Here is a 20684-nt window from a genome sequence, read left to right on the forward strand (position 1 = left end):
TGGTGAGTCAGTGGTTACACTATTGCATCCGCGGGTGCTGGGATGTGGAAGTGGAGAAATGATGCAGATATCCAGAGAAAGAATTTGAAAAGACGTTTGCAAGTTAGTTGCTCAGAAGCAGTACAGTAAGTGCTTTCTGATAGGTTGTTAGAAAATAAATAAGTAGTGCGTTCCTTATTGTAGTTACATAGGCCTCAAATTTGGCCTAGCCCATTTTTCGGCACACTTACCGGAGTTGCACCACTTTTCTCAATTCAGAAGTGCGCCGAAAAATGTCCTTCCCACTTCGGCCGCTGTCCGGCCTCTTCCCTGTAGATACGCAGCGTGGCTAGTCAAGTCGGGGGTGGAGCCTGCGTCCAGCGCCAAAAACTGTGCCAGGACATCTGACATGCGCAGTGGAGTGTCCGTGAAAGCGCAGTAGCTCCTCGCCTGCAGCCTCTCAGTGTGCTTGCTGCAGTCGCTCTGTGGGACCCGATGCCGGCCACTGGAATTGCTGCTCACCCCAGCCTCTCCGCGTGCTTGCTGCAGCCCTTGGAATCGCTCCCACCCTTAGCCCAGGCCGAGTGGCCTCCTGATGTGATTTCTAAGAGATCGATCGCACCGGGAGGCCACTTGGCCAGGGCTAGGGGCGGGCTGGAGAACTGATAGTGCTCCTGCCTGGGTGATTTCTATCAGTTCTCCCGCCCGCCCACCCCTAGCCCTGGCCAAGTGGCCTCCCGCATCTGACGGCCCACTGCCTTCCCGGGCTGAGTTTGAAGCCGAAGGTCGGACTTACTTTAATTTTTTATTTCTTATTGAATTCTTATTACTTTTTGTTTGCAAGGTTTGGTGGTTTGTAAGGCTTGGTGTTTTAGGTACAGGTCCTCAACGCTTCCCTTCCTGCCCCTAGCCCAGGCGGAATGGCCTCCAATGTACCGCCGATTTCTTTAACTCTCCACAAGGGTTTTCTGAAGTGGCCACATATGCTGGCCTAAGTAGATTTGGAGTAACTATTAGCTGGCCAAATTTACCTAAATGGGCAGAACTGATATAGGTGGCTGTTAACGCCCCCTTTTGAGAAAAAACAAAACTAAAAAAATCGTAACCATCTCAGTTACACTGGTGCAATTTGATTGGGAAAAATGAGGATTTTTAAGTTACGCCAGAAAAGCCAAGTTACTTCAAATAAAACCGGAGCAACTCATGACCAAAATTGAGCCCTATATAAACCTCACATTAACAATAAATAAATCTCTGTACGTTACCAAATGTGGAATTTTTCATCATTTTACTGCCCATCTGTTTAGGATACAGATTTTTATAGCCAAGGCCAGGAAATACCTAAAACTTTAGAAAATATTGAACTAATTTCCACCCTCTGTTTGCCTAATTTTCCCCATTTTCTTGCATGTTTAGATACATTTAAGGGGAAGCGAGATAAGTATATGACCAACAACAAAAGCAACTTGTATGTATATAGCATCTTTAACATAGTAAAACGCCCTAAGGCACTTCACAGGAGTGTTATAAGACAAAGAATTTGAAACTGAGCCACATAAGGAGAAATTAGAGCAGATGACCAAAAGTTTGGTTAAAGAGATAAGTTTTAAGGAGCATCTGAAAGGAGAAAAGAGAGGTAGAGAGGCAGAGAGGTTTAGATAGGGAATTCCAGAGCTTGGGGCCTAGATAGCTGAAGGCACAGCCGCCAATGGTTGAGCGATTATAATCAGGGATGCTCAAGAGGGCAGAACTAGAGGAGCACAGACATCTCGGAGGGTTATGGGGCTAGTGGAGATTACAGAGATAGGGAGAGTGCGAGGCCATGGAGGGACTTGAAAACAAGGATGAGAATTTTTGAATCGAGGTGTTGCTTAACTGGGAGCCAACGTAGGTCAGTGAGCACAAGGATGATGGCTGAACGGGACTTGGTGTGAGTTAGGACATGGCAGCCAAGTTTTGGATGACCTCAAGTTTATATCGGGTAGAACGTGGGAGGCCAGCCAGGAGTGCATTCGAATAGTCAAGTCCAGAGGTAACAAAGGCATGGATGAGGGTTTCAGCAGCAGAAGAGCAGAGGCAGAGACGAAGGTGGAAATCGGTGGTCTAAAAGGTCAAATATGACACCAAGGTTGCGAACATTCTGGTTCAGCCTCAGACAGATACTAGAGATAAAGAAATAAGAGGATATGCTGATGGGGTGTGATGAAGTAAGGTGGAAGGAGGCTCGTGTGCAATATAAACACCGACATAGACCAGTTGGACTGAATGGCCTATTTCTGTGCTGTTAATTCAATGCAACATAATTCTTTGTTTAACTTGCCTCCAATCCAGTTTTTTTTGTGTATATTTACCATACCTTGTCACAGTCATATTCAGCTATACTCTGCATCCTGTTCTTTTAAACCCTTTTCATTTTGACTTCTACCTATTGTTCCCCCCCACCACCTCCCCGTTTAGTTTATCCCTGTTAAGGATCTCTCTGACCTTTCAGTTTCAAGTTCTGATGAAGGGTCCACATCTGAGAGTTTATCTGTCTGTCCACTTTACAAATATTGATGGGCATGCTGTATATTCCCAGCAGTTTTAGTTTGGATTTCAGATTAACTATATTACATTTTTTTAATTCAACCCTTGTGTTGCATATGGCTTGGTTCGTTATTGGGAGTTCTCGTTATCCCATATAGCATTGGGGATGCCCTAACATAATATTGTTGATGCAATTCTTTTTAAAAACACTTTAAAAGTCATATCCCTGAATTACGTAGGATTCCATTGTGCAACATTGATTCTCATTCATTCCTATTAGAGAGCCTTCCACTGTGCCAAATAATTTCCTATTAAATCCCATCACAGTATTCCATTGCTCCATGCTACTTCTCATTCAAATAGTAGTCGTGATATTCAGTCCTGTTAAATAACATTCAAATGGATGCAATTGTTTCCCATCCAATCTCATCACACAGAATAACTGATTTGAAGCATAACCATTAGATATGCAATTCTGATCCATTTGTAAAGAGAAAAGACAGGTAAATGTCTGAGAATTATTCATGTTTTCTATGCTATTCCATTGACACCAAAGGCTGTCAATCAATTGCTTTATTTAACTTAATCCAACTGTGTTTCACACCAGCCATTCTAAAATTGAAAACTTTCAAAATAAGTTTTTAAAACACTTGTCAGAAATGTTATATCTTCCATTTTGTTTGCATTTACATCAAGTTTAAGTCTATATGGATAAAATGGATTGGAAATCTATCAGCGAAGGCTATAAGAATTCCAAAAATGTACTCTATCTTATTTGCAAATTACTTGGATGTAATAAGTCTGATCAATAAAAATGATTGATGTCCAGAATCAAGCTGTAACTCTGCTTAACAGGTCCAAGTTATTAAAATAATTTATTTGTATCATTTTAACTGTCTGACGACTGACTGAACAAACACTTTGTAGTTCGCCTTTGTTGCATTGCAAGGAAACACTGGCAGATCGCCTGTGGCATTGCTCATGGTGAGCCAAAGGTTTTTGTAAGAACAGGGAAGTCAAGTTAAGTAGGATTATTAGGGACACTGACGTATTAGAACTGGGAGTGGCCCTGGAGTACTGGCGAGGAAGGTTTAATCACACTAGGGCATGTTCTTAGATTTATCATCAGAGCGAGAGGGGTCCTGGGAGCTTTAGAAATGCAGTTTATTAGTGTTTGGCAAAATTTGGGGTGGTTCTGGTATGAGGTAGCACTCGGAATATGGTTAAGGATTTGTGAGCATGAAGGCTGGGTCCTGGCACCTGGGATCGAGAGGGGAAAATTAGGTAAGGAGTGTTGAGGTTTGGCAGGAGGGAGGGGTTTCAGAGAATTGAAGGACCAGAGTTTGACAGCATTTGGAGGCGGAACATAAATTCCTATGTTCCTATGTTCTGGGAGAGGGAGACGCAAGAGAATGGGATGAAAACTGCTTTCAGCTCCCTTTGAATCATAAGCCCAACTCTCGACAACATTCATCCCCGTGAATCATCTTCCGTGACCCATCCACAACTCCTTTTACCTCCTTCCCACCACTTTCCCCACTGCTAGCTGATCCTTGTCTTTATGGTCCAGTGTAAAATATTTATGACTAGATTTTCTGTTTCAAATGAGTGGATGGAACATCATGCAGCTGGCAGGATCATACATGCAGAAAATCTATACTTTAGTGAGTTTGATGATTCCCACAGTCTTTTGTACACACCGGGGGAGAAATTCTGTTGCATCCTGTTTGTGGTGTTAAATTTTGAAGTTTTGAAAATTTAGCTGCAGGCACTAATGATTCTGAACTTCTACTAAATTGGGCTTTTGCACCCCAGGAAGGTAGTGGGGTGTTAAATCAAGTGCCATGATCTCAGTGGGGCGCTACAGGGGCGCTACCACCAGAGCACTAATGAATGTCAGGTGCAATGCATTCAGCAATAATCCTTCCATCCTTTACACTGGCTAAATCCAGCTTTTAAAGGGGAGGTTGTATGGATGTGCAGTGCTCATTTTCAGCATTGCTGGATCTGAAGGCGAGCTGCAAGGAAGTGAATTCCCTGATGGCAATGGCTGATCCCAATCCCAATCCCAATCCCAATCCCAGGGAGAGAGCTCGTCACTTCACAGACGTGGCATTGTAGGCACTGGTGACTGCAGTGGAGCAAAGGAGGGAAGCACTGGTTCTGGGCAGTGGAAGGAGGCTACTGCCCCAGGTCTTCAGGGCACTGTTGAGGAAAGTGGCACAGGAGGTCTCGGCCAGTAGTGTGGTGCAACGCAGCCTGACACAGTGTTGGAAAAAATTCAATGACCTCAGTCGTGTGGTCAAGGTGAGTACATGCTTCAACAGGTCCCATATACCAGCATCTGAGCTGCCATCTGTGCACACTGCACAAAGCACAACACCCCCACCACTCACCCACCAAACAATTGCACCTACTCAAACTCACATCCACATCTCATGCCTTGCCTACAATCACAGCTATTCAATGATGGCAGTCATTTCTGCCAGAAACATAGCTGGACTCTGACTCACATACATTTGTTCATTTTGCAGCCCAAGATTGCCCACAATAGTTGGGAGCAAGAGAGAACAGGCGGGGGTGACGCTGAGTTCCAGCAGCAATCAGACCTGAAGGATCAAGTGCTGTGATTCATTGGACAGCAGATGGTGGGCGCCGAAACCATTGGCGATGTCGACTCCATTGGGGGCAACAAGGGTATCTTCATCCCCTCTCATTTTCTTATCCTACTTCCCCTCACACCACAAGCCTTTATCACTTTCCAGCTCCTGATACTGTCTGCATTCCTTGCTCCATTCCTGCTCCCCTGGCCTCACCTTAACGCAAGTCTTGTGCCTTTACACTTTCAGAGAATCAGCAATGAGACCAACAGCCTATCCCTGAGCCTCTCACTGATAGTGAGGAAGGAGAAGAGGAGGAAGAGCAAAGCACCGTGTCACTGCATCTCTCACACACAGGCACAACCTCAGAGATTGGCACTGGGTGATGGATCGGGGATGAGCAGGCTGCAGCAAGGCCAAGGGGAAAGGGTGCCTCGGGAACCAGCTCCCCGGCGAGCAAGATTGCGCATGAGTTCTGCTGCTCAGGAGTCGATGGGGAGGTGTACACAAGAAGGGTGATGGTCATGCATTCCGAGATGATAGGTGCAATGGCAAGGGTGCCCAAAAGCCTCTCAAAAAAGGTAGGAAGCTTGGAGGAGTCTGCCTCCAACTTTGCACAGAGCTCTGCTCATCATTTCCAGTTTGCAGATGATGGCGGACTCCCAGAGAGACGGTGGGGACACAGACCTCATGACGCCCGTCATGGGTGATGTGGTAACTTTCATTGCAGAACAAGTGGAAATAACGCAACATTTTCGTGCTGTAATGCAGACAATGGTTGTTGGCATCGAAGCTCAGACTGCTCTCATGGAGTTTCAACTGGATGCCACGCAAGATCTGACTGCCGCCATTGTCGTTGGTTCCACTATAGTCCACCGGGGATCTCACAGTGTCACAGCAGGCCTTCGATCTGTGCTCTAGCTGCAAAAGGTAGCTATTCACAGAAGATGGGTAGTGGTGTTCCACAAGCATCATTGCTGGGACCACTATTGTTCACAATTTATATTAACGACTTAGACATTGGAATCAAAAACACAATTTCTAAATTTGTGGGTGACACCAAATTGGGGGTGATAGTCAATACTGAGGAGGTCGACAACAAATTACAGGAGGACATTAATAAACTTGCAGAATGGGCATATAATTGGCAAATGAAGTTCAGCAAAGATAAATGTGAGGTATTATATTTTGGTAGGAAGAATAGGGAGGTCACTTATTACTTGGAGGGTGTGAGTCTGGGTGGGGTAGAGAAGCAAAGGGATTTCAGACTACAAAAACACAAAACGCTAAAAAAGGCCGTTTTAAAAAAAAAAGCAAACCAAGCACTCGGGTTTATTTATAGATGTATAGAACTGAAAAGCAGGAAAGTCATGTGAAATCTGTATTGAAGCTTGCTTTAACCACACTTAGGGGCCGAAATTCCCTTGAAAACACCGCCCGTTAACGCCGGCGATGGGCGGCTAACGGGCGGCAAAGGCCTACCGTTGGCGGTGAGTGGTTTTCACGCCTCCCTGCAAATTGAATTAGTCATTGGTGGAGGCACCAACAGATAATGCTGCGCCCTCTAACATTACCACGTGGTGACGTCATCCAGCATACAACGCCCCCGCTACTCCCGCAATATTTGGTTTGTACAGAGGCCTAACGGCCAGGCCTCCGTACAGCCAGGAAAAAGTGTTGTCAACATGGCGGATCTCAGGCGGAATCGCCCAGAGATCAAGGTAAGTTTTTTTTCTTTCTTTATTTCAGCTTTTATTTACTAGATGTATCAGTGGGGAAGTGTGTGGGTGGGTTGGAGAAGTTTTTGTGTTTTTTTTTCCCTCCTCATTTTTCCAGCTCTTAAGCCGGCAACTTCCCGTTGCAAAATTGAGTCGGCCTCCTGAGCTCCCGCTCCGTTGGCGCCCGAGGATGAGTGTGCAATGCCACTTTTAGCGCTGCTCTCTATTTTTGGGTGTAGAAACTGAATTTTGCAGTTTGAGGCTCCACCGAATGCCTGACGTTAGAATCAGCACTCAAGCAGTGACAACGCCTTAAAAACCACCGTAACCAATTTTGACCCCTCAGAGTACTGCGTGCAGTTCTGGTCACCATATTATAAAAAGGATATAGAGGCACTGGAGAGGGCGCAGAGAAGATTTACAAGGATGATACCAGAAATGCGAGGGTATACATATCAGGAAAGGATGCTGGATCTGAAGGCGAGCTGCAAGGAAGTGAATTCCCTGATGGCAATGGCTGATCCCAATCCCAATCCCAGGGAGAGAGCTCGTCACTTCACAGACGTGGCATTGTAGGCACTGGTGGCTGCAGTGGAGCAAAGGAGGGAAGCACTGGTTCTGGGCAGTGGAAGGAGGCTACTGCCCCAGGTCTTCAGGGCACTGTTGAGGAAAGTGGCACAGGAGGTCTCGGCCAGTAGTGTGGTGCAACGCTGGGTCTCTTTCACTTGAAAAACGAAGGCTGAGAGTTGACCTAATAGAGGTCTTTAAAATTATGAAAGGTTTTGATAGAGTGGATACAGAGAGAATGTAGTATAGATGCATTTAAGGGGAGGCTAGACAAGCATATGAGGGGGAAAGGAATAGAGGGTTATGCTGATAGAGTTAGATGAGGAAAGATGGGAGGAGGTTCGAGTGGAGCATAAACTTAGAAACACAGAAAATAGGTGCAGGAGTAGCCCATTCGGCCCTTCGAGCCTGCACCACCATTCAATAAGATCATGGCTGATCATTCCCTCAGTACCCGTTTCCTGCTTGCTCGGGGGTCGCGTAACTATAAACATCAGCTTGGACTGGTTGGGCCGATTGGCTGTTTCTGTATCATATATCCTCTGTAATCAGATGTTACCCTACTTCTCCTCCTCCTCCTGAGGTGGTGGAGTTGTGCCGGGTGGCAACGGCTGCACCCTCGTGATGGCGAGGTTGTGCAGCATGCAGCAGATGACGATGAAAAAGAACACCTGCTCAGCTGAGTACGGAGGACTCCTCCCAAGCAGTCAAGGCAGCGGAACCGTTGCTTAAGCACTCCGGTGGTCTGCTCAATGATGTTCTTGGTGGCGGCATCGCTATCATTATATGATTGCTGGGCACAAGTGTTGGGGTTGCAGAGGGGAGTCAAAAGCCAGGTGGAGAGCGAATAGCCATTGTGTCCGGGCAGACTGCCGCGAGCTTGATGTGATGGCTTGAAGAGAGCTGGCACTCCAGTCAGGCGCAGGATGAATGCATCATGGCTACTGCCAGGATAGCGGGCATTGACGGTGAGAATTCAGCAAGTGAGGTCGCACACCAACTGTACATTCAGTGAGTGGTAGCCTTTGTGGTTGCAGAATACCTCAGGACTGTTATGCAGTGTCCAAAAGATTACGTGGGTGCAGTCAATGGCACCCTGCACCACGGGGAAGTCTGCTATCTTGGCAAAGCCACATACACTCTCGTCCTGCTTCACTCTGGTGATGGGGAATGAAATGTAGTCCCTTCTCCTTCTGTACAGAGCATCTGTGACCTCGCGGATGCAGCAATGGACGGCAAACTGGGAGATGTTGGAAATGTCTCCTGTTGCACACTGGAAGGTTCCACTGGCATAGAAATTGAGCATGATGGTGACCGTGACTGCCACTGAGAGAGCCGTCCTCACCCTGGTCTGAGGCTGGAGGTGTGGCTGCAGGCGATGGCAGAGCTCTGTGACCACGTCCTTGCTGAAGTACAGCCTTCAAACACACTGTTCCTCAGTGAAATTGATGTCGGAGAACTGCTGCCGGAATACCCTGGGAAGGTAAGGCCTCCTGCTGAGAGCCCTGTTGCATGTTCAGCCATGAACTCATTGAATGGCGGTGCAGGCTAGAAGGGCCGAATGGCCTACTCCTGCACCTATTTTCTATGTTTCTATGTTTCTATGTTGGCCCTCCTACCTCTAGCCACATTTTGCACTCTTTCTCTGTGCTTGAGTTGCCTCTGACGGTGATGCTAGAGGGTGAGATCCAATGCCAGCACAATTCCCATGAAAGGATCAAAATGTTGGACTTTCAAATCTGCCCTCAATGAAACACGAATCTTTATGAGCCAGAACACTCCTTCAACAACAAATTGTTCATATCGGTCAAAAAGCCATCTGTCTTTGTGAAACTAACAAGGAAGCATTATAGGCCGACTGATCTCAGCCCACCCGGTCACAAACCCATTTGCCAGAGGCGCTAACCGCAAGCACAGAGGAGCCCAATTTTGGCCCCATAGATTTCCACAAATAAAGAAAATTACTTCAGAAAATACTCAAATGTTCATCATTTCTGAAATTTCTAAGTTGTTGTATATGCTGGAAGTCTCAAAAATGGTTCCAATTAGAATTTTTTTAAATTTGAATATACTACCAAAATATGATTCAAAAGATGTCCATTCTCAATAATTAATCTCTTTTTTCCTTTTTAACCATCAACAACTAACCACACCTGCTGTAATCATAGTTATTATATGAGCAGATCAAAATGGAAGACTGTTTTTTTAGCAATTGTCATCTATTGCCTAAAATAAAGTTTTAAGAATTTAATTTCTAATTTCTTTCAAAAATTTTCCAGAAAAAATTCTCAGTAAATCTCAAATCCTCAAACATTGCCATCAACAACATGGCCTGTTCTCATCTTCCCAAGGCTTTGTTAAGATAAAATGTTGACATGAGAAGTTATACATTGGGATGTAGGAACTGCACAGCAAATTCAAGATTTTTAAGAAATGTATAGCTAATTTCCATGCAATCTTAAAAGATCTTGTCATCCTTCGCACTGTGGCAGACCCACATGTATCTCACTTCCTGCTGATATTAAGGGGAACAGATAGGGTAGATAGAGAGAAACTATTTACACTAGTTTTCATTCCAAAAAAATGATGATCTTCTTGAATATATGTGAGCGAAATGCAGCGTACCAGACAATGGAAAATATATTCTCTTAAATCCTGTGACCGTAAGCTAGAATGTCTCCATAATTAATGACTTGAGATTAATTATATTGATATATTCTGATAAAATATTTGAGTTTTATGATAATCCACTGTGTTCTGCTGGATTGCTTTTTTTGGTAACGTTTCCTGTGATTGATCTCCCTCTGTCAGTTACTGTATTAAAGGTGAAAGGACAGGCAGACAACCTGAACTCTGCCAGAATGTCCTTTGTTGAGCTAGATTCTGAAAGTGTGTAGGAGAGTCCGGAGATGAATTTATTGTGTTCCTTATGGGAAGGTGTATGGTCTCTGCTCCTGCTTGCCATTTAGTATAGCCCCAAGGTATAGAAAATAATCATAAGGCCAATGTAATGCTGGCCTTTAGATCCAGAGCACTAGAGTACAAGGGGGTAGAAGTAATGCTGCAGCTGTACAAAACCCTGGTTAGACTACACCTGTGGTACTGTGAGCAGTTCTGGGTACCACACCTTAGAAAGGATATATTGGCCTTGGAGAGAGTGCAGCGTAGGTTTACTGGAATGATATCAGGACATCAAGGGTTAAGATACGACGAGTCATTACACAAATGAGGGGTGTATTCACTAACCTTTAAAAAGTTAAGGGGTGATCGGATCGAAGTTTTCAGGATATTAAGGGGAACAGGTAGGGTAGATAGAGAGAAACTATTTACACTAGTTACGGATTCTAGGATTAGGGGCACAGTCTAAAAATTAGAGGCAGACTTTTCAGGAGTGAAATTAGGAAACACTTCTACACACAATGGGTGGTAGAAGTTTGGAATTCTCTTCCACAAACGGCAATTGGTGCTCGATCAATTGTTAATTTTAAATCGGAGATTGATAGATTTTTGTTAACCAAAGGTGTTAAGGGATATGGGCCAAAGGCGGGCACATAGAGTTAGGTCACAGATCAGCCATGATCGTATTGAATGGCGGAACAGGCTCAAGGGGCTAAATGGCTGACTCCTGTTCCTATGTTCTTAGCCGAAATTGGTAATCAGTCTTGGCAAAATCACAAGGAAGAAGCTTAGACCTACTTTTGTGTGCCACAGCACTTTGGTGCTCCAAATGCCTTTGTGCTGCTGGCCATTATTTCTTAGGTATCCTATTAATATTTTCAAATGACCAGAAAAAATAATCAAAATTGTAACATTTTGTCAGTGTTTGAAGTGGCAACATTTCATATGTTGTACGTTCAAAGCCGATTGAGGGCAGAGACCCAAGTGAGTATAGCTTTGAGCGACCTCTAGTAATGACATAATCTCAGAAAATCACTCTCCTCAATATCGAAGTCAGTAGTTTTGTTCTGCTGTGTGGGGACTCCCTGCGAGTGTTGGCACACTGCCAGAGACTCTCTCTAAGTATTCACACAGTCCTGCGGAGCCCCCTGTACGAACAATGGCCGACATGAAAAGACCCTCTGGTCCATCCAGCCTGCCCCACACAATTTGTGATACCTTGTGCATTACAATAAATACACTACCTACTCCACCAGAAAACTATGTGATCTCCTGTATGTAAATGTAAACATACTTCACATTGTAATTTCTGAAAGATAGGCGCCGCTTTATCCTCAGGACTGCTATCATGGCAAAAAACATTTTTCATCAGTAAACTGCAACAGAAATAACAGGCCAGTAAGTAAACAGAGCATGAAGAGTTAGAATGCACTACGCTTGCAGTATGACTGGCTCCAGATTGGCATAAAATTGGTAATCTTGCGAGAGTCCACAGACCCCAGTAAAAAAATCTCTGGTTAAAGTCGCAGTGGAAATTGTCCCAAAGCACTTCTTTTTTAAGCCTGAAGAGCAAATTATGAAAGCTGCAGAGGATTAAATATATACGGTTGAAGTTGTGCTGGAATTGTAATAACAGAGAACTGAGGATAACCAACTGATTGAAGGTCTGATACTGTGATTCTGTCCTTCGAATTGAACTGCCTATCCTAGACTCCGCAATATAGTACAGGCAGCCATTCGTTATTTCTTAAATGACTCGGGATTTGTATACATCATCGCCAACACGAGTTGTGGTACTTTAATGTAAATTGAGAGTCTAAGTTCATCTCATAACCAGCTCTCGGGATTTAAAGATGGAAAATAGGATATGCTGTATCATCCATTTTTGTTGTCACAATATTGGCAAGTATTTTATTCTTTTCCGGGTATTATCACATTTGAAGGCTGTTTTACTTTGACACCTCGTTTGCCATGAAAACTGGTTTGAGAGTGACTGAACTCATTTAATTTAGAGGTTTTGAGCCAATATGGAGAGAAGACTTGTCTACTGTCTGTCTCAGTTGGATGTTAGCTGAAATTCACAATAAGAAAAGACCTTCAGCTAAAAAACAGTCCCAGTTCCCAACAGCATCAATGTTCTCTTACTGCTTACTCATTAACTGAAAGATCGCTGTGAAGTAATACACACTCGTCTGATTTTGAAAGGCCTTGTTTTCCCTTCAATTTAAAAAGTATTTTGATGTTGCTATTCTGTACGTCTGTGCCTATTCAAGCAAAACATTCAAATGTTGGATGGTTAAAGAGGTTTCTCTTTGCATTAGGCTAGCAAGGTCTTAAGCGAAACCGGTTTCAAACTGATTTCAAGCCTGAATGCTGAAGTGTTGTTTTGAATTTACGGGGACGATGTGGTTCATGGGACAGCGGAGAGTTAGACATGAGGTAGCAGTAAAATCTGTTGCTTCAGAAACCATTTATAAATCATTAGCTAAGTACCTATCAATTGCAGGACCAATTGATACATATCGTCAGATACAGAGTGACACAATGGCGAAGAGACTCTCCCAATGTGATAGAAATTTTTCAAAATTATAAAAATATTTATAAAGACCAGGTGAATGACATAGAAGCGGAGGAAATCTGTGCCTGATATCTGGCGACATTTTACTATGTTAAAGACACTACAGGACTGAATTTGCAGCCCATAGGGGCCCCTAAGATCGGGGTTTCGGCATGTGCTGAAACCCGGACCTTCCGATCTCTCAAAAATCCTCTTGATAGATCATACGAATCTGAAAGAAAAAGGCATTCACTGGTGGAGAGTTGGGCTATTATTAACACAACTTTTTGAACTAAAGAAGAATCATTTCCATTATTTGTTCCATAAACACAACACAACATTATGGAACAGGACCAACAGTAAACATGGTCCATTTGGAATAATTGCCACTGAGCCTTCAGGCAGCATTAAGGGTTAGTATGCAGGTACAACAAGTGATCAGGAAGGTCAATGGAATCTTGGCCTTTATTGCAAGGGGGATGGAATATAAAAGTAAGGAAGTCTTGTTACAGTTATACAGGGTATTGGTGATGCCACACCTGGAATACTGTGTGCAGTTTTGGTTTCCATATTTATGAAAGGATATACTTGCTTTGGAGGCAGTTCAGAGAAGGTTCACTAGGTTGATTCCGGGGATGAGGAGGTTGACTTATGAGGAAAGGTTGAGGAGGTTGGGCCTCTACTCATTGGAATTCGGAAGAATGAGAGGTGATCTTATTGAAACATATAAGATTATGAGGGGGTTTGACAAGGTGGATGCAGAGAGGATGTTTCCACTGATAGGGGAGACTAGAATCAGGGGGCATAATCTTAGAATAAGGGGCCGCCCACTTAAAACTGAGATGAGGAGGAATTTCAGTGGGTTGTGAATCTGTGGAATTCACTGCCTCAGAGCTGTGGAAACTGGATCATTGAGTAGATTTAAAACAGAGATAGATGGTTTCTTAACCAATAAGGGAATAAGGGGTTATGGGGAGCGGGCAGAGAAGTGGACCTGAGTCCATGATCGGATCAGCCATGATCGTATTAAATGGTGGAGCAGGCTCGAGGGGTCATATGGCCTACACCTTTTCCTATTTCTTATGTACAGCATTCATGGATGAGCTGCTTGTGCAAGGCTCGAGCAATCGGTAAAGGGGCACTACTCTGCCGTCGTGCTCCAGGTTCAGGTAGTTGCATGGCTTCCTCATCCTCCTCCTCCTCATCATCAGCCACTCTCACCTTAGGTGGGCCTTTTACTACCAGCTGCTGCTGCCTCATGATGGCTAAGTTGTGCAGCATACAGCACAAAACAGTGAACTGACCGACAATCTCAGGGGAGTATTGCAAGTAGTCTCCGGAATGGTCCAGGCACCGAAACGCTGTTGCACGAGGTATGGCATTGTCAATATTGCCCCATAATTTAATTGGAGCATTGCAAGAAGCTCAAAACAGCAGGACAAAACACTCACACCTTCTTTCTTCTCTCTCCCCCAAGGTCGACCCCCGAGTATGGACCACATCCTGGTCTACGCATGCGCAATAGGCTTGCTTAGAACGGGAAGCTAGGCATTCAATGAAGAAACAAAGTCGAATGCAATTCTTCAATATTTTATTTTTTTCAAAGTACCACACCACCATCGAATATCTCCTCACCAGGCTTGAAGGTCAGCCGGAGGAATTGCTCGCTCACCCGGACACAGGAGCTCGGCGTCCACCCCACTCCATCCCCGGGTTTCTTTTGAGGGATTGGCTCTGCTGGCCGACACTTCGACCCCTGAGCCCACTGAGGAGACGTTCAGTGGTGGCATGGTACTTTGAAAAAAATCAAACTTAAAGAATTGCAAGAGACTTCCATTTTCTCTTTCCGGCTTTGAAAAAATTAAGCTTTGTGATGCATTATCTTTTCCTCCCTCCAAAACTTTGCATAAAAACATTGGGGTCTTTCTGCACCGATTTTTTAATGTGCGCTGGTTTTTCTTTAGTGCCCAGAAGTTTTTTTGGGAGTGTTCACATCCGTCATCCTAGGAAAAATGGAAATTGGCAATATTGCTTAAATCTGAAAAACTGGCACAGACATCAAGTTACGCAAAAAAATCCTAATCTAAAAAAATCGTAACTAACTGAGTTACGCTGGCGCAGAAACTTTGGGGAAATTTGGAGATTTTAATTTACTCCAAAAAAGTGGTGCGCACCAAAAAAAGGGCGCAGATAACTGGGGAAATTTGAGCCCCATGAATGGGGGTTCCTTTCTTTCATTGGTTGGGCAAACCGTCTGCACCCCTGGGATATGTAGGCCTTTACCCGCGTGTACCTGGAGAGGCCCAAGACCGCGAAGCTCCGTACCTCCCGGACCACCAGGTAAATTCCTTGAGTTTTTGCAGCTCGGAGGCATCTGCCTCCGACCTCAATTTCTAACCCAATATAAATGCAATTTGTTGTCGTTTCTACTACTGTTTGATAAGAGCATAACAACAGGAATCAGCAATTCAGCCCAGTGAACCTGCTCCATCACTTTGGTAGCTGTGGCTGCTGTTTATAATTTTAACCCCGATTCCTATAACTATAAACAAACAATATTTAAATTTGAATCTCTAAAATAGTTTTTTTTTAGTTCTTATCAAATCTTTTACTAAAGAAACTGGGCAGGAGTGGATTAAAACCGTGACAAGAAAGGGTTAACAATAAAAAAACACAATTAATTGGTTGATAAACTGTTGATCTACTTTGGGATAAATGTTCTTTGCATAGATGCAGTGCACCCTCTCACGCTGTTGCTCAGGAAAGGAATGACTCGGCTGGTGCATGTCTGTCCTTTTCACATGCAAATGCCTGAGCTCGCAGTCTTACTCTGAGAAGTAATCATTTCTCGCACACAAATATTGCAGGATGGCATTGCACCCAGATTTACCTCGGCTCGTATTATGATCCCTAATTTGCCTCGGGGGGGCCGTCCCACAACCTGGCTCAATTTCTTTTTAATTCGCTCTCAGGAAGTGGGCATCGCTGGCAAGGACGGCATTTATTGCCCGTCCCCAGCTGCCTTTGATAGCCCATATCTGGTTACCATGGTGTTCATTCCCTTGGGGAAATTGCGCGATCTGGCACTTGGAAGGCAGGTGATTCCATGTAAACAAAATGTTTTAAAGTTTCAGCCAGTGCTTGAGTTTGGGTAAGCAATGAAGTATGCACAACATACTATTTAAGTCTCTGCTCAGCTTAAATATACCAAGGACTGTACAGGGCACATCTTGGTGTATTGACAGCAACTATTTTATTTTGCTACTTCTATTCGCAAATAAAGATAACGTGATTATCAACATAATCATCACAAACAATCCAATAATGTTGTTCATAATCACAATCGCACAGCGTTCGCTGGGTTAACTTGATACAAGATAGTGAAGTTTCGTAGTGCAGCATTACAGTCTTAGCTCGAATCAATTTAACTTAATATAACTCAATTTCAGAATTACAGTGTCACAGCCTTAGATAGGATCTGTTTAATGTAGCATAACAGTGGTATTCAATTTCAAGGACCACAGTATACGGGCTCGTCAAATGTGACCTCTTGTACTTTATACAATAATATAACAGCTAGTTTCAGTCTGCTACTTATTTAGCCAGTGATTTTAAAGACGCACAAGCCTACATTTTCTGATGTCATGTGCAGTTTACCTTAGAATCGTTTGAAATAGGTGCTGTGATGACCCAAAGAGAAGAGAAGTCAATGCATAAAAACAATAACAATGTATAAGAACCAAGGCAGGATGATGTCAAGTTGCAGATGCCATGATCTCATTGAATGGTGGAATAGGCCCGAGGGACTGAATGCCCAACTCCTGTTCCAACGTTCCTATGTTCCTATGAGGTGTAAAACAAGCTGCTGATTCGCTATCACCTGATTTTTGCCCCAATGTGTGCCATTTGCCCTCAGATAACCATGGCCATATCATTATCATAATTTGGCAAAGCTTCAGGTGCAGATTTGGATGCTTGTAGTGAGCTCACTGGTGTGGAAAATGATTTTAAAAAATATGTTTCGGGATGTAGGCATCACTGACAAGGCCAGCATTTATTGCCCGTCCCTAAATGCCCTTGAGAAGGTTGTGGTGAGCTGCTTTCTTGAACTGCAGCAGACCTTGTGGTGAACATACTCTCACAGTGCTGTTAGGGAGGGAGTTCCAGGATTTTGACCCAGCAGCGATGAATGAATTGCAAGTCAGGATGGAGTGTAACTTGGAGGGGAACTTGCAGGTGGTGGTGTTCCCATGCATCTGCTGCCCTTGTCCTTCTAGGTGGTAGAGGTCGCGGATTTGGGAGGTGCTTCTGAAGGAGCCGTGGTGAGTTGCTGCAATGCATCTGATAACTGGTATACCCTGCAGCCACGGGAGTGAATGCTGAAGGTGGTGGATGGGGTGCGGGCTGCTTTGTCCTAGACGGTGTCGAGCTTCTTGAGTGTTGTTGGAGCTGCACTCATCCAAGCAAGTGGAGAGTGTTCCATCACATTCCTGACTTGTGCCTTGCAGATGCATGTAATTGCATCTCGGCAAAATTGTAAGGGATGTAGACAATTAAAGACAAGAGCCAAAATAGTGTGACAAAAAAATATGAAAGCTCAGGTGGTATTTTTCATTGGCAGCCTTTGCTAAGGCTGTGGGAGAGGGCACTAAAAACTAACAGGCAAATGTGAAAGGAAGGAAGCCAATAATGCAGCTGTAATTATGCAAGGAAGTGACAGAGCCACCCAGCACCCTACCCTCTGTTTGATGGCCCCTCAAGTGGTGGTGATGCTGCATGAAGTGCTGATGAGGAAGGTTACTCTCTGAGCCACGACACAATACCATGCCCACTACTCAGCATTAGAGCTTACCAACAAGAAGGTGGAGGCAATTTTATAGGCTCAAACTGACCATTACTGTCGCTGTATGTGCCAGCCCTATGCTGCATCATAGTTGCAAGCATCCTTACAACAGGTGGCATAGCTCTGCATTATGGCTCTTTACGAACCCAGGCCCTGTGAAGGCATTTTTCCAGAGTCATAAGCTGGCTGTTGTTCATCTAGGCTTTCCTTCTTTCACACAGTGCTACTGAAAGCAGGGCATGCTGCGACTGGTGTGATTCCAAGGAAGCAACCAACATTACAGTTAATGAAGCATTCTCATAACTTAGTGGTGCCATCAGGTTTGCCGTCCCAACTTTCTTTGCCAATACGAGTTTCTGTGCATGCTAATCTTGTGCCAAAGTGAGTTTTTTTCATCCATGGCTGTAGATATAGGTGTGGAAGTATCAGTTCATAGGCGCAGAGAACCTCTGGTGCAGGCTGATCTGCTTCAATGGTCCTGTTCTTCTCAGATAGCGGAAACCTACTGGTGCCAGTCATGGCACTGAGGGTAAAAAAAAACAAATTAGACAATTGATACAAATGCTCATGAGAACCTAAGTGCCAGCAAAAAATGTATCCGCCCTGAATTCGACCCATTCCCACCAGCCAAGTTAGATTAACATCATGGTTTGTTTGTTTTGTGTTCATAAAGGTGAGGGGTGAATGGAACTGTTCCAATTGTTGTTGTAAAAGTGCCACTTTGTAGATTAACTCACACTGCACCCGCTTCCAATCTCTCTTTTCCTTTTTTAATGCCATAATGTTATGCGGGGGGATGATTCCAGAGTACTGGGTATTGGGAGAGCGACTGAATAAGTGAGGCACCACAGCAGGCCGAAATCCAGTCTTCCTCTGAGGTGCAAACATTCGCATTTCCAGCAGGGGTAACTAGATAATGTCTCTGAATAGGAATTGGAGCTACTTTTGTCCCCTACCTCTTCTTAGCCCCATTGCCAGAAAGCTGTGCCCAGTTGTAGTACAGACAAACATACTTTACGCGTCTTTAACTAATACTGGCTAATTGTTCATTTACAGCTGCCACGTAAAGAGGTTGTCGAAAGCAGAACAATCTTGCTGTCACGTAGGGATAAAGAATTAAAATTAATCTTCTTCTTCTGACGGAACAAATTAAAAATTGGCACTGACTATTGTATGGTTTTGCAGTTATAATGAATTATATTAAGTATTATTTGAGTCCTGATGAAATTATAAGATTTCACAGTGATCACATATTGCAAAAATGTCATTTGAGGATTTTAAACCTTGAATAATTGCTTTTATAGAAGAATTAATGGCCCTGCTCTGGCATTGCTCATGGATAATAAAACAATTTAAACAAAATAAACACTTCAGTAAGTACCAATGATCCTAGCAACCACATGTAAATAATTAAATCATTTGTTGCCCTCATGTACGATAATTACATAAATACATCTGTATGTAACATGCTACAGACCATCATCCTGTCCTCACCGCACAGCACTGCCCCCCAGTCATCAAGACGCAGCCCTGGACACCGTGGATCACTTCCCCTATTTCGGGAGCCTCCTATCAACAAGAGCAGGCATCGACGACGAGATCCAACACCGCCTCCAGTGCGCCAGTGCAGCTTTCAGCCGCCTGAGGAAAAGAGTGTTTGAAGATCAGGCCCTCAAAACTGTCACCAAGCTCAGTAATACCTGCCCTCCTGTATGGCTCAGAGACATGCCCTCCTGTATGGCAGACACCACAAGTCGCTGGAGAAATACCACAATGTCTCCGTAAGATCTTACAAATCCACTGGGAGGACAGGCGCACCAACATTAATGTCCTCGTCCAGGCCAACATCCCCAGCATTGAAGCACTGACCACACTCGATCAGCTCCGCTGGGCAGACCACATAGTTCGCATGCCAGACATGAGACTCCCAAAGCAAGTGCCCTACTCGGAGCTCCTTCACGGCAAATGAGCCAAAGGTGGGCAGCGGAAATGCTATAAGGACACCTTCAAAGCCTCCCTGCAAAAGTGCGACATCCCCACTGACGCCTGGGAGTCCCTGGCCTAAGACCACCCTAAGTGGAGGAAGTGCATCCGAGAGGGCGCTGAGCTATTCGAATCTCAATGCCGAAAGCATGCAGAGACCAAGCACAGGCAGCGGAAAGAGCGTACAGCAACTTCCCTCAACGACTATCTGCCCCACCTGTGACAGAGTCTGGTTCTCGTATTGGACTGTTCAGCCACCAAAGAACTCACTTCAGGAGTGGAAGCAAGACTTCCTCGATTCCGAGGGACTGCCTATGATGATGATGATGAAGATAGCTGCTACAAGATGGCCGCCGGGGTGACAGTTCCCTGGGGAGATCCCCTGCCGAATCAACTTTACCCTGCCTTCCGACAACTATCCACCCTCAACCTCCCCGCTCCTACTGGCTAAACTCCCCCGAGCCCTAACAAACCCTAATATGGGGTGCATAAATCCCTTCCTTAAACCCTAACCCTGCGAATCCCAAAATCCAGGCCTACCTCAAGCTTCGCTCCAAACCACCCATCGGCGATGACTTGGACGTCCGTGCCTCCTGCAGCATTGACCTGGACCTTTCTCCCTGTCCCTCGACGACCTCCTCCTTCGACGTCGACGTCATTCCAGCTGCTCCGCCCAATCCCCGACCCTCAATGGCGCCCGGCGAGCTAGACGTCAGGCGACTCGACGCAACTTGAGCCTCCCGGCTGGGCCTCCTACGGCGACTGGGCGGCTGGACCACCTGGCTGGGCCTCCTGCTGGACGACTTGATGCGGCTGGGCCTCCAGCAGTGACTGGGCGGCTGAGCCTGGCTATCGGGCCTCCACCCCAGCCTCCAGCGGCGATCGGAACACCTTCAGCGGCGGCCAATGGGCCACTCCTACACGATGGAGTCTGGGCCTCCTCGGCGAGTGCTGGACCTCCTGCGCTGACAGGCAACCTGGGTTGGTAGGGCTTCCCCCTTCCTTCAGCGACG

This window comes from Pristiophorus japonicus, chromosome 11 (assembly GCF_044704955.1).
Source record: "Pristiophorus japonicus isolate sPriJap1 chromosome 11, sPriJap1.hap1, whole genome shotgun sequence".
NCBI classification, from domain to species: Eukaryota; Metazoa; Chordata; class Chondrichthyes; family Pristiophoridae; genus Pristiophorus; species Pristiophorus japonicus.